Below are 15,218 nucleotides of genomic sequence, written 5' to 3' on the forward strand. Positions count from 1 at the left end.
CTTGTTAGACTAGTACTTGTTGCCTATAAATTGGCATACAAATAGGCATTTCTAGATTCTTTGGTAATAACTCACTCTCTTGTCAACTTTTATCAAATTTTTTTTGAAATTGTCTAATTATTTGAGAGTTTTCTCCTATCAACTGGTTGCCTCAGTCACTGGTATCATAATTCTGTTTTCGTCTCATTGCTGTAGGATTTGATACTGGTCAAATCAACAATATTTGGACGCGATTATTCTGATTTGCCTTCATGGTTGTGAAGTGAAATGTATATAGCTGAAGTGCGCTGTGTTTTTTTTATGTTTCCTCCTTTCTTTGGTTTTTTTTTTTTTGGTGTAGGCTGGAATAACAGGAGGGATTGAAAAGATTAAGCTCCCCTGATTAGGTCTTATCATTTATGCAGCTCTTATATGTTTCTATGTTTCTCACGGCATGCCAAGATATACTAATATCAAGTCAATATGTTTCCTCAATTGTTGAGAGAGATGATCCTGGAAGCATTCTGTTGCCATCATTCTACTCCCCAAGACCATATTTAGCTAATGAACCAAAAGAAATATCTAAAATATCTAAAGGGAAAATAGCCAATTTCATCCCTAAACTTTTCACTAGTGTTGATTTAGTCCCTAATTTTTATTCCTAACCAATTTGATATGTGAACTTATTTTGCAGTTCCAATTAAGGACTTCCATGGTGGCTTCACCACTTAAAACTAATCTGGCTCTTAATTGACCAACTAAATAAGGGTAATTAAACTTTAAAAAAGTTTTGCCTGGTGATTTTTTACATGATTTAGAAGTTTTATTTGGTGATTTTTTTATACGATTTACTTGTTTTATTACAGTCTCGTGATAATACCCTTGTTTAATTAGTCAATTAGGAGCTAGATCAGTTTTAGGTAGTGATGCCACCGCGAAGGTCCTTAATTGGAACTGTGAAATAAGTTCAAGTATCAAATTAGTCAGAAATAAAAGTTAGAGACTAAATCGATACTAAAAAAAATTTAGAGACGAAATTGGCCATTTTTCCATATCTAAATGCAAATGACAATACGTATGTTCTCTTTCTCATTTTGTTTTTCTTGAAAATCAATAAATTTGACAGAAAAAGGATGGCCATAAAATTGACAGAAAAAAAAGTGGCCAAGCAACTGGTTGGAATAGCATGTATATCTATCATAAAACCTTACTAAGAAGCTGGGCTACTTTCGTACTAAAGGCTAAAAGCAGGTTACACAATAAATCCAAAATCAAGACACAGTTGTCATCCTGTCCACCAAAAAGAAGAATTAAAATAGAACACTTTACCAGTTGAGTCACTTTCCATTCCTATTATCCTGTACTTGCTTGTTCTACTTAAGTTTTTGGTGATTTTGGCATCTTCAGGGCCATTCCGTCGTCTCTTAGGTAAGTGAATTTTGAATTGTGTGCTTTTCAATCCTCAATGTTGCCTGAAAGTTTGCTCTCCGGAAATATATTCAGACATAAATCCGAATTAAAAGGATTTGATTATAACATTTAAGGTCTGGAAATACCCAAACATGTCAATTGATCGAGTATTTTAAGGATTTTCAAACTCTGGTAATCATGGGATATTATCAAATGAGTCTTGGAAAATCAGTATTCTGTCAAGGGATAATTTCAGAAACCTCCCCTGAGTTTTCTAACAATTTCACTCACCTCCCTTCAGATTTGAATAATTACACTAACCTCCCTTCATGTAGTAAAATGACTATAATATCCTTCATTTAAAAATAATTCCTATAAAAAAAATCATACAACTACAACTAGTCTATTATTCTAAAGCAACGGCTACCACACAAATAAACTCTTATTCTTTCTTTTTGACTCTCTCTCCTACCTTCTTCCTCCTACATCTCATAATCCATTATTTTTCCACAATTGCCATCTACACAATTACCTAATATGTCTCGAATCCTCATTATTATGGAAATAGCTCCTCTCTCCCTTTTTTGTTTTCCTTTTTTTGTAAGTATTATTGAATTGAAATTGCCAAATGACAAGTTACCAAATTAGATTTGTTGTCAAACTAAATGAAGGTGAAAAGGATTGCGGCGATACAGAGTACAGACGAGAAAATAAAAGTGATAGCTGAAAAGGGAACATAAATTGAGAAAGGTTAAGTTATTATACCAATTGGGTAAAAAAGAATTTTGGAATATAAAAACTGCAATTAGATTTGCCTAAAGACATGGGATGTGGTCTCTAGTGTTGCTCTTGGTTGCTCCGCGTTGGTATTCTTGGTGGGTGAGATTATTTTAGCATCTAATGTTGCAGCAATTTAGATTGAGTTTGGAAAGTGACATTGGTCAATTCAAACACTAAATTTAGGCCAAAAAAATGAGCTAAAGATTAGGTTGAATGCAAACTATAATTATCATAGTTGATTTGCATAGGAAGCTTTGGAGGGGGGGGGCAATAGTAAGCTGTCAAAATTGTGAGAATATGGAGATTAAGTTGAAGTGATTTATTGAGTTCGTTGGGATGGAGGTTATGTCGTTTATAATAATTGCAATGTAGAAAAAGTTTATTAGTGAGTTTTTCACCCTTCTAAATAATGAAGGGGTATTTTAGGATTTTTTAGGACAAATTTAGCATACTGGGTCTATATTGTTACTGAAATGCTAATCATAGGGGAGGTAAGTGTAATTTTTTAAACTAGAGAAGAGCTTCCTGAAATAGTTAGATATCTTAGGGGAGGTTTCTGAAATTATCCCTTAATTTGTAACAATCTGGCCACTTATAGCAAGAAAAGGACCAAAGTAGTCCCATCTTATAAAGATTGAGGGGGAAGCAATGGAACAACTTAAGAAGTTCGAGGAGCAAATTCACTGTATCATTATATTTGAAGAACTCAATGAGACGATCATTAATTTTGGAGGCTCAAATTAAAAATTTTATATTTGTTTACTTATTTCCAATGGCAAATTGCACTTAATTTTAACCTCAAAAGTTGCAAGTTTGCCAAGCACATTTCCTTAGTACTAATACTGGGGGGAATCCCCGCGCATCGTGCGGGCATTTGACATGTGTGGTTAAAGAGGAATTTTTAGGTGCTTATGGTGAGCAAGTAAATGAAAATAAAAATAAGATAACAGTGCATATTAAGTAATATTAAGAAAATATAGCTTTTGCTGAAAACCATTATGAAATGCTGAGTGTAAAGGCTGAAAAAATAATGCAGTCTTAGAAGCCAAAAGGGGAAATATTAAAGAATGTGAAGGAGGAATAATTGAAAGAGCCATAATTGATGCTCAGGCAATAATTTATCAGCATACCCACGTTATTGGCCATTTAATTAGGATGTAAATAGAATTTTATTGCTGGTAGAGAAGCTATTTTAAACGGCTAAGTTTCAAATATAGGAAAGCAGATGTTGATATAAATATGATTGATTCAGACAATTGAAATGGAGTTATACTGCAATTACTGGGGTTATCAGCAACGTGGCTCGATTTTAATTACATAATAACTCATTTCAGTAATTGCACAAAAACATGTGCTTATATGAATTGGACCAAATGCATAAATGATCGTCAAATAAGCCCACATTCCACAAATACCCAGATGTGTCTATAAATACAAGTTTTAAATGTACAAATATGGGGGTTTTAATGTTAAAACACCGAAACACATGTTGTAATCAGTTGTAACAAAACTTGAACAAAGCAACACATTTTTAAATTTCCAAAATGACCTTGCCCATACGGTTGAAATTCAACTCCCTCTTTGACCAAAACTCAATCTTATATAGTATAAGGATATATTTCAAAAAATCATTCAAAACATCCCTCACATTTTGCAAAATAACTTTTTTCATCTCTCACTTTTAAAAGTATACTTTTAAGTCCCATATAAATTGACATTGGTCAAATTTGGTCCCTATCTAGATTTTCGACTAATTTTTTATCGGAATCCATTGCACATGATTATTTTTTAAGGGTAAAATTGTCAAATCAAAATTTACATAATCCGATCCATAGTTCCTCACATTTCATAAAATAAATTATTTTGTTCCTCATATTTCACAAAATGAATTTTTTTATCCTTCATATTTTACAAAATAAATTTGTTCATCCCTCATTGATCGTACGAATAACTTTTTTTTTAAATTCATGTATATATCTATTTGATTTCACCAGAATAATATGAATAACATGTAATATATCTCTATTTAATTTTGCCTAAACGTACTGTTTAAGTGAAATTAAATAGATATATACAAGGATTTAAAAAATTTATTAGTTTTTCACTCATGTTCATTTCTTTTTACTCGAAAATTAAAAATAAAGAAGACATTTAATTCTGAACATTATCAAATATTTATATCAAATTAAATTTGGACAGAAAAATAAACAAAGAAAAAGTATAACAAAAAGAAGTAAGTGATTAACACTTTCAAATTTTAAGATAATCATAAGGTAAGAAATTCAACTGTTGGTCTTAAATGTGATGAGTAAAAATTTCAAATTTAAACTGCAATTTGTTAGCATGACTATAGAATTCGAATTAGGACTGATTAATTAGATGGTTTTATTACACAACTTAATAAATGAATTATTATCAAAAGAGAAATGCTACAAATATTGAATAGATTCACATGGTAAAATCAAATAAATAAATAAATATATATATATGGGTTTAAAATAAAATTGTTAGATTTAAACCCATGTATATATCTATTAAATAGCATGTATACAATTACAGTTAGTTTGTTTAGGAGAAATCAAATAGAGATATATTACGTGCTATTCGAACTGTTCAGGTGAAATCAAATAGATATATACGTAGATTTAAAAAAAAAACTATTTATACACATTGTCAATGAGAGATGAAAAAAATTCATTTTCTGAAATGTGAGGGATTAAAAAATTTATTTTGTGAAATGTGAGGGATGAAACAATTCATTTTGTGAAATGTAAGAGATTATGGATCGGATTATGTAAATTTTAATTTGACAATTTTGCCCCAAAAAATGATCACCTGTAAGGCACATGATGTATTTCGACCAAAAACTAGTTGGAAATTTACGCAAGGATCAAATTTGACCAATGTGAATTTATAAGGGACGTAAAAATACACTTTTAAAAGTGAGGGACGAAAAAATTTATTGTACAAAATGTGAAGGACGTCTTGAATGATTTTCCCTAAATATTTCTTGGGCCAACCTCTAGGTCTTCTGGGGATCTAATATCTCAAAAGCAAACTTTTGAATTGTGTGAGACGATATAGAAACTAATAGAGTAAATGTAATAAACATTAATACACTAAATCTATAGATTATACCAAACATTGATTATCCAACTAGAATAGGTTCTTTGGTAAATCAAGTATAAACTGTATTGTGAAGTTATTTGGTAGGTTCATAGAGAATTTAACACAGTCGGTTATAAATTGTGGTAGGTTCATAGAGAAATTAACACAGTCGCTTATGAATTGGGGCATTTTTGTCAAATCTCGCAACAAGTTGGAGTCTCTATGGAAATTCTCACCTTATTTTCTCAAGCAATTCATATTAGATGATTTCTAATAATCTTTGTAATAATTTTTTTGATAAAAAAATTATAGACTATATAATGGAAATAGATCACCTAAGAATTGTTATGTATTTTTAACGTTCTCCCAACTTTTAGATCCGGCTATTCAATTTTAGGATTGAGAAATTACAGCCATAAATACAATTTGTTGAAACCTCAACCCCTATTCTAAACTTCATCTTTGAGTCACAGAGATGGTATCAAAGGAGGTACAGTTGGCTTAGATCTAGTTAGATGTGGTTGGTGTATTGCCATGTGTAATGTGATACATGCTTATACGAACGGGTATATTTTATTTATTGATATAATATATATAAATAAAATTTATGAGTACAATGAAGTTATTAAATGTACATCATACACTGTACGAAGTTTGTAACTAGACAACCAATGAAACTGTCAATCGTACCCGGCCCTAGTACCACAGACACAAATGAGGTGGTGGTGAAATTTGAAACTTGAAAATCTTGTCTAAAGTCCCTGCCACGGCGCTGCACATTTGATTTTAGCTGAATATGACATCAATGGCTATTGGTGATTGTTCTCTATAAAGCTATTATTGTCTACCTTGAAAGAAAAGGGAAAAAAAAAACATTTGTTGCAGTCAAGGTTGAAAGACTTTTGGTTTTATAAATGATTGGCCAAATCAAATGGCAGCTGGAATTCCTAGGGTCTGGTTGGACTGTACAGTTTAAATTTTAAAAGTGATTTTTGTGTCAAATATGTACTGGAAAAAAAAAAGGTTATAGTCAATGAATCCTTATTTTGAGAACTAATTTGGAAGACTAAAGGGCATCTCTAAATGGACATGCAGCAAAGTAATAGAGAATATTCAGCTAGTGAAAATGTAAATACTTTGCCTTGTTATTTTGAGTAGATAATATAAAACGTTCATATTACCACTTGCTTTTTTTTTTTATCTGCTATGATAGATCTATATCTATTCTATGTTACGAGAAGGAGGGAATTTGAAGAAGTCAAGGAAAAATCAGAGGGGACTGAACCACTTACCGGCCCACACGAGTGCACTATACACTCGTCTGGAAGCCACTGAAAGTGATTTGCCACATTTTTTGTGGCCAAAAGCAGGAGGCAGGGTTTAATCCTTGACCTCCCACCCCACCAACTTTGGTGGTGGCCTTCATTAATTTATTACTTTTTCTTTGTTATTCTGTGTTTCCCTTAATACTAAAAAGTTCATACATGTCCACCAAACCAGCCAAACACCAATCAACCAAGAATTGGGCGAACTTGGAGAATCCAGGAAGTTAGCTGAGTGGTCGACATGCAGTATTTGATTTCCTTAAAACTTCTTAACTTGCACGTTTAAAACTCTCGAGTATTCTTAATTTAAACGTACATTTATACCTTCCTTGCAATAATTCAGGATTCTAATTTAATTTAAGTTATTTAAAAAATAAACACTTTTTGTATTTATGAAATTTGGATTATTCTTCAATTGATTCTATTGATTTTTCAGTATCTTGGGACCGTCTAACACTTTTCATATAAATAAGTTAATGAGGTTGGCTCTTTTGATTTTTTTTTTCTTTGTTTCAAAAGTTTTCTGGATCCAATTTATTTTCTCTCGTATTTTTGGTTGATTTCTACAATACAAAATCTCAATGAAGTTGACATATGTGTTCTTCATATTGGTCCAGAAATATTATCTATAACTAATTGTCCGCCAGCTATTTATTAAACAAACATGGGAAACTTACAGATTCTGTTTCTTTTACCTCAGCTCATTTCGCTTTTCCTCCAGTATAATTTGTCCCACAACTTTTATCCATCAGCTGGGAAGTGACAAGTTCAATTGGTTATTGTAGATGATCAGCTATCCCATGGCTTAGGATCAAAGGGCCTTTTCCAACAGTAAAAGTTTTAATAGGTCTTAATACCAAGTGCTAGTTAACAACCGGGCCAATGGCTCAGTGGCCATCAGGGAAGGGTTTAAGTCCCTCCTTAGGTTGTAGGTGAGAGTTCAAACTTTACTTGCAGCGAAAAAAATCTAAGGGTTGTGCCATAACACTTCCTTGGTCTAGTTAGTCTGTATACCTACTAGCCCCTTACCACAGCCTTCTTAGACTTCCCCTCCCCCTAGATTAGAATAGAGTAGGTTTTACACACGTATCGTTGCTGAAAAAAAAAAAAAAACAAGTGCTAGTTGAAGTATGGAAGGGTAGAAGAAATGAAATCCTATTCCTTTTCAAAAAGGTTCTCTTTGACAATGACTCAGACTAAAACAATTCTTATGTGTCCTGTCAAAAGTTCAATGATGGAATAAATAATAGGAGTACTAACTATAAAGCAAAGCATGTGATAGAGTGGGAGGATCTCCGGTCCACGTCACAATAATACTCCTATGGGTTGAGCATGATTTGGATCAATTAGCAATCAATTCAGTGACTTTATTGCAAATTGTGTCTTACAAGTTAATATGAACTTAGCAATGCATTGACCAATGGGCAATAAAAGATTATTGGGGTTATTATTGCCTATTTTGGATTGTCATTTTTTTTTCAAAAAATTTCTACATTTTTCGTAAACATATTTTTGAATCACTTTTTTACTTCACATATATCAAATCCCTAAAGTATATTTACCAATGGGCAATAAAAGATTATTGGGGTTATTATTGCCTATTTTGGATTGTCATTTTTTTTTCAAAAAATTTCTACATTTTTCGTAAACACATTTTTGAATCACTTTTTTATTTCACATATATCAAATCCCTAAAGTATATTTTTTTTACAAAAATTTCAGAAAAAACGGGCCTGTTTGGAACTTGAGTTTTTTGGGAGTTTGTCTAAAACTTTACTGTAGTGCACTGTAGAAGTTTTGTAAGGTGAAAATTTTTTTTGTAGTAGTTTTTGTAAGATAAAAAATTTTGTAAAAGTTTTTGTGAGGTGAATTTCTTTTCCTTTTCTTTTTTTTCTTTCTTTCTTTTTCTTTTTTTCCTTTTTCTTTTCTTTCCTCTCTTTCTTTTTCTTCTTCTTCTTCTTCCTTCCCCTCCCGCCACTCCTCTCCTCCCTTTCCCTTCTCCTCTGCTCTGCATTTCCCCTGCCACCCCACCAGTCTCTGCCCCTTCCTCTCCCTCTACAAGCCCAGCCCCCGCTGCCCCCACCTCCCCCCCCCGCCAGCCCTTTCCCCCACCACCCTCCTTCCCCGTCAGGCCTCTCTGCCCCTTCCCCTCCCTCTGCAAGCCCGGCCCCGGCCGCCCCCCGCCTCCTCTCCCCCGCCAGCCCTTCCCCCCACCACCCCTTCCCCCCAGCCCCTCTGCCCCTTCCCCTCCCCTCTGCAAGCCCGGCCCCCGCTGCCGCCGCCTCCCCTCCCCCCGCCCTTCACCCCGCCAGCCTGGCCCCTCCCCCGCCAGCCTCTGCCCTTCCCCCTTCCCTCTGCAAGCCTGGCCCCCGCTGCCCTGTGCCTCCCCTCCCCCGCCAGCCCTTCACCCCGCCAGCCTGGCCCCGCTACCCCCAGCCCTTCCCCCGCACGCCACCCCCTCCCCCCGCCAGCCCTCCCCTCTCTCGTTTCCCCCCTCCCTGTTCCCCTTCTCGTTTCCCGTTTCCTGCCACCCCCTCTGCCCCGCCATCCCCACCCCCTCTGTTCCCCCGTCAGCCGTAGCGTTAGCGTGACTGAAGTCAATTGTGCTTTCTGCTTGACCATTTGATCAAGATCTCTTCTTTCAAACGAATTGGTCATCTTCATCCTCTGCTGGATTGACTTGCTTGTGCTTGACTTTCATTTTCATGCTGCCTCTGCCTACAAGGAGGAATGCAACCTCTTTAGAAGTCAGCTAGGCAGGCTCGATGGAATCTGGGTAGGTTTTCTCGATAGATGAAAGGTTGTTAAGTACCAGAGCAGGAGGAAAGTAACTGCTGCTACTGCATCGGTCGGGGGAGTTTGGCCAGGGAGGGAGAAAGGAAGGAAAAAAAAAATTTGGGAACGCTGGTGCCGGAATAGGTGGCCGGCGCCGGAAACGGCGGCAGAGGTGGTGGCCGGCGATGAAGGTATGGTGGATGGGGTGGGGGGAGAAAGAAGAAGAAAGATAGAAGTTTTTTGTGTATTAGATATTTTGAAGTGTGTAGATTAAAAAATTTGATAAGTTTTTTTGGGTTCCTGTAGCTAAAGTTGTTAAAAAACTTGTAGCTAAAAAACTTGGCCAAAAAACTCACTTCCAAACAAGCCCAATCCAAACTGGTTGTATTCTACTTAGAAAGGTAATCTGCCTTTTGATGTAGAAATTTAGCCAAAGAGGAAAGACAGACATAACAAGGGATGAACTTACTTTGCATTTGGACCAGATTGACTAGTGGAAAAAGTTTAACCGAGAATTGATTAGGCACTGGGTTTTCCTTGATGGTTGACTACACAAAAATTGAGTTGTTCAATCAATGATGGGAGGTTGCAAATTATCTTCTTTTTTTCAAATTTCATAACTTACACTTGGATTAAATGCAATAAGCCAGTTAATGTGACTTTCACTGTCCTCCTGTCAATATTTTTGTTATACTTCTCCACTACACTAATTATATGGTAAAAAGATATTATTATCCTTAATTAGCAATTAATCAAAATAATACCCAAAATCGAGATTCAATTTTTTTTATTTTCAGGATAATGTCCTTAAAATTGGGATCCAACCTCTTGAAAGAAACGATATATCGTTGAAAGTGTTGTAAACTATAAAATAATATCATTTTATGTGAAAAAGGAACTCATAAAAGAGTAACAAAAAAAAAACGTATAATTTTAACAATAAAAAATTCCCTCTTGAGATTTTCAAATGTCAATGACATGATAATGGAGATATTTTACCATATTTGCAGCTCCCCTCCTCTTATTGATGTTCATAATTTGAGGAATTTACCTTACATAGACACAAATTGTCGAATTTATTGAATTTTATGGCTTTCTTTTTATAGAAATGAAATATTTTGACTTTATAATACCAAATAAAAAAGGAATATATATTTTGGGAACTTAGTGCTTCATTTTCTTAAGAAAAAAGGCAAATTGTAGCAGCAAAATGGTAATAAAGAAGCTTGGGCTGTGAGAAGAAGGAGGCAAGGGCCAAAATTGGAGCTTTAAATATTTTTCAATATCAAATGGAGAAAAATGGATACTTTTCAATAGTCAAAACTAGTGTAGCTTAACAGAGGAGGGAAGAGTTCAACAAAAATAACATTATGGAGAAAAGTGCAAATCAAATAAAACATTAGGAGATTTTAGTGTATTTGATCCTTAATATTTCTACACTTCAATCTAAATATTTTTAAAATTCGAGTTGATGAACACACAACACATGTTCAATAGTTAAACTTTTTAAATTATTCCTCAGCATAATAAGATAATTTAAGCAGTAAATTTGATCCAATTTTGTTGGATGAATTATATAGAGTCAACCAATATTGGTTTTCTCCTCCATCGTGGTTTGAGAACATTGACCAAAACTCCAATCTAAATCAACTATTGCCCCTTGCCATATTGTACCTAAACAACTTGTGAACACTGTTATCCATAGATTAGATATTGTACTCTTTAAACTTTAAACCTAAAACCAAAATTCTAGGTCAATCGATCATATTGTATGGGCATTTCAATAGCTTTCTTCATCCTATGCACCTACCTAATTAACATTGGATATTCTTAGATTTTAAAGCTAATTGGAGCCTATACCATGCCCATAATTGAGTTCTTGAAAATTTTGCTGATGTGTGACGGTAAATGCTACCATCGAAAATATTAATAAATCCCATAAAAATTAGTTTACTTAAGTTAGCCGCCTTTGTATTTTATTGTCATGTCGGCGAGGTGCTTCTAATTTAATCACAATTTCTGCCGGAATCATTGTATAGTTTATACTGTTAATCCTCGGGAGATTTAATCAAACCTACAAATCTTAACTTAATAGAAGTCAGACGAGCTTTTCAACATCACATGTGACCATGTGCCAAATCTTGGACTCATCAGAAATGAGAAATTTAAGTAAAACTTGCTTTAGCAGTGTTACAGCACAGAGATTACGATGATTTAATATTTGTTTTAGGGATCTGAAATCATATTCAACATTGGACAATAAGAAAATGTTCTTGTAATAACTTATCCTAATGTATATGTCGCAGCTTAGAATATTGCAGAGCATGCTTTACTGGAGGAGTTGGTGAATTCCTCCCAATGTTTTCATTCAATAAAGTAGCTAAAGGAGAAGGATGAGGAGGGGCAAATGATTGTTATACTTTATTGTACTTTTAGTGTCAGGATGAAATACCCAACACATCACAAGTACCCGTGAGAAGATGAACGAATGTCAATCACTTAAATGTGATCAAACTTCAACAGAGAGGACTCGACCACAGTGAAATACCGTTCAAACCTTATGTGGTGCACCATTCAGTTAGTTTCTGTAATGTAAATTTTCCACATTGAAAAAAGAATCGCCAGAGTATTACTCTGTATATATAACTTAATACGCATGACGTTGTGGAGGGTGTTGGTCAGGGATTTGATGTCCCGCCTAGCAGATCAGGTTCAAATCTGGCTGCCAGGTTTTAGGGCTAGGGAGGGATCAGGCAGTGCTGTTTTGCAAGTCAAACTGTTTGTTTGCTCGTTTAATTTCGTTTATAACGATAATGATTTGGTCAAAATTTTATATGATTCGAGTTCGAACAAATATTTTGACTCAATAAATAATCGAACGAATATGAATCTCGTTCGTGAATTTAAATGATTGTTCTCAAACATGGGGGCTAATTATCATTGCACAAAATTTAGGGTTAGATGATTAGTTTAGTATTGAATTAATTGATTAATTGAGAGAAAGAGCCTGAATTTGATCTTCTCAGCCATATTCGAGATTGGCTCGTTTATGTTAAATCAGTCAAATTCAAGTTCGAATTCGAATTAGAATTTTAATTAACTAGCCGAATACGAACAGAGATTTTGAGTTAGAAAATTATCGAATAAGTATGAGTATTGCTCAAGTAATTTAACAAACAAGTTCAAACATGAGAAATTCAACTTGTTTATAACTGTAGGATTGGGGCATTTCAGGGAGGGGGGAGTTTAAAAACACACACACACACACACACATGATGCATTTGATAGGTTGTATCATCCAACTAATGGAATTCTACTAACTCAGTGCAAACAAATGTATAAAATGGTATACACCCAATCATATCCTACTTATTGAAAGCCTCATTTTTGTTATTAGTGGTGCATATTAATTGTAGCGATTTTCTAAAGTACTGTAGCGAGAGAGAGAGAGAGAGAGAGAGAGAGAGAGAGAGAGAGAGAGAGAGAGAGAGAGAGAGAGAGAGAGAGAGAGAGAGAGAGAGAGGATAGGGTCAATTATCTGAATCAACTGTTGAAAATAATGTTCGAATTTTCACTTGTCATGTGTTGTAAATTTATCATTGTAATTTAGTTTATACAAAATGTAAAGCCTAGATTGGGTTATTGTTTGATGTTGTCTGTATAAGGATTTCATTAGCTAGAAGTGATAGACATACATGTATATATTCGTATCGCATTTTACATTCTTTTTTGTTCATTTTTATTTACTTAACGTGTGAAATAACTAGAGTAAAGATATGTTTATTATTAGTCTTGTTTAACTTCGATTTATGTTTATACCGTCTAAACTTTTAGCCTATGAATAAATCTTACAATTTCTAATAGAAGAGTTGTTAGAGATAGAAAAGCAACCTCGTACGAAATCTTATAAATTTCCCATGCCTACTTTTTACGTGTATTATTCTTTGCAAGAATCATATCTCGTCTCTCATTTTTGTTGTCACTTGCAGTTGATATTGTCACTTGCAGTTGATAAGACGAACTTCAAAGCTTATTTTGTCGGATGAGGGGTAGAAACGGTTGCAATTTCTAAAGGTAAAATGTAAGGTTTAGATTACATATTGTACATCATTTTTCACATCATGTGTGGGGTCCACAAAATTTTGTTCTATAGTTACACATTGTTGAAAGTGAGTTACACTGTGTACATACAAAATTACATCTTGTGTATTTTGTACAAAACCAGTCCGAATGGTTTTCTTACAATGGTTCGGCCCAGTGTTCTATTTTTTCATACTAAACTCAAATCCAAGGAAAACATATAGTAATTTCGGTTAAGAACTTTAATATGGTATTAAAAGTTGGTTCAATAATCAATTCTATGAAATATAGGAATTATTTATCAAAAAATTATTTACTAAATGAAAAAAATACATTTTTAATATTTTTTTGTCTCATATATATCATATCATAAAAAATATTATAATAATTATTTTAAATAATATTTCAAATAATCACAGTTCAAGGTATATGATTACCAAATAATAAAAAAATCTTGTGAATGAAAGGTTACCGTATCCACTGGACAAAGGGCACAAAGGCCATTATCGAATTGCCAAGTGGCACAGTTCTTGGCATTTCAGCTATTTTGAAGTTCTGAATGTCCTTTCTTCCAGCTTAGTCTATAGATAAAAAGCAACGAGACTTTGGCCCCAGCTCTGCCCTTGAAACTTGAAAGTTGGATGCAGATATGACGTATCAAAAGAATAGTCACATCCTGCGGCTAAAATGAATACAACCAAACAAGAACGAAAGCAGACAAGAACGGAATACAGTAGTATTCTTTGACAGTTGACAATTGCTTAAATCATCAAATCTTCCTCCAAATCCATATTCACCGTATAATTGAACTAATATATGCTTTTCTAGGCAAAAAGTAATATATATTACTACTGGTCTAAAAGAAGCAAAAGGCGGTGAGATATTCTTGGATTTTCTAGTTCTTTTATTTCGTATTAAATATTACTCCATGCTTACATGTTTGGTTGAAAGTGAAGGATTCAAATAGATCAAGTAATATATTACTTGGGATAAATACTAGACCTCTCCACAAAGTTCTTTTCAACGCCGAAAAGGAAGCGAAAATGGGAAGGGGATATTCTCATACACAATGGCATACTCTTTCCCCCATTTTGGTGGATTTTTAGTCATGTTTTGAAATTTCTCTAGGTGTCAAACTTTCAGTCACGTTGTATGAGAAATTCTTTTAGCAAATCCTTGGAGATTAATTGGCCCAAACTTTGAATTTAAGAAATAAATAGCCTTGGTTAAAGGGTGTTTAAATAGAAGATTATTCAAAAAGAAATTTTTAGATAATATTGTAGTGATTTTTGAGATGTGATATATGTGAAAACGGAGGTAGATAGATAAAAAAGTGATATAAAATTGTGTGTATGATGTAACAAAATTTGTTTTCTAAGAAAAGGGCTATCCAAATAATTTGATTTCTTATTTGGAAAGTGATTTTTCTCCCAAATTCCTTCTTGTTACATATGATAGTAAATTAAAAAAAAATGCCCACCACTAATAAATCCTACTCAACCAGTTCATTCCCCAAATGATTTCGGATTAACTTCTTCGAGGAGTCTAGTATTACTCTTGTTATTTTAACTTCAAATTAAACAAATATTAATGTACTTATTTGGTTACCATAGCTATAGTACTCAAATTTTTTAAATTTGACACCAAACTAAAAATCCAAAAAAACCGTTTCCCTTTTCTCCTTTATTTTTTAACTTTCTTCTTCTTCTAATTCTGCAAAAGCATCTGTGTGACTATCATGTGATACGCATTGATTTCTCA

The sequence above is a fragment of the Coffea eugenioides genome, chromosome 2, assembly GCF_003713205.1.
Source record: "Coffea eugenioides isolate CCC68of chromosome 2, Ceug_1.0, whole genome shotgun sequence".
Taxonomy (NCBI): domain Eukaryota; kingdom Viridiplantae; phylum Streptophyta; class Magnoliopsida; order Gentianales; family Rubiaceae; genus Coffea; species Coffea eugenioides.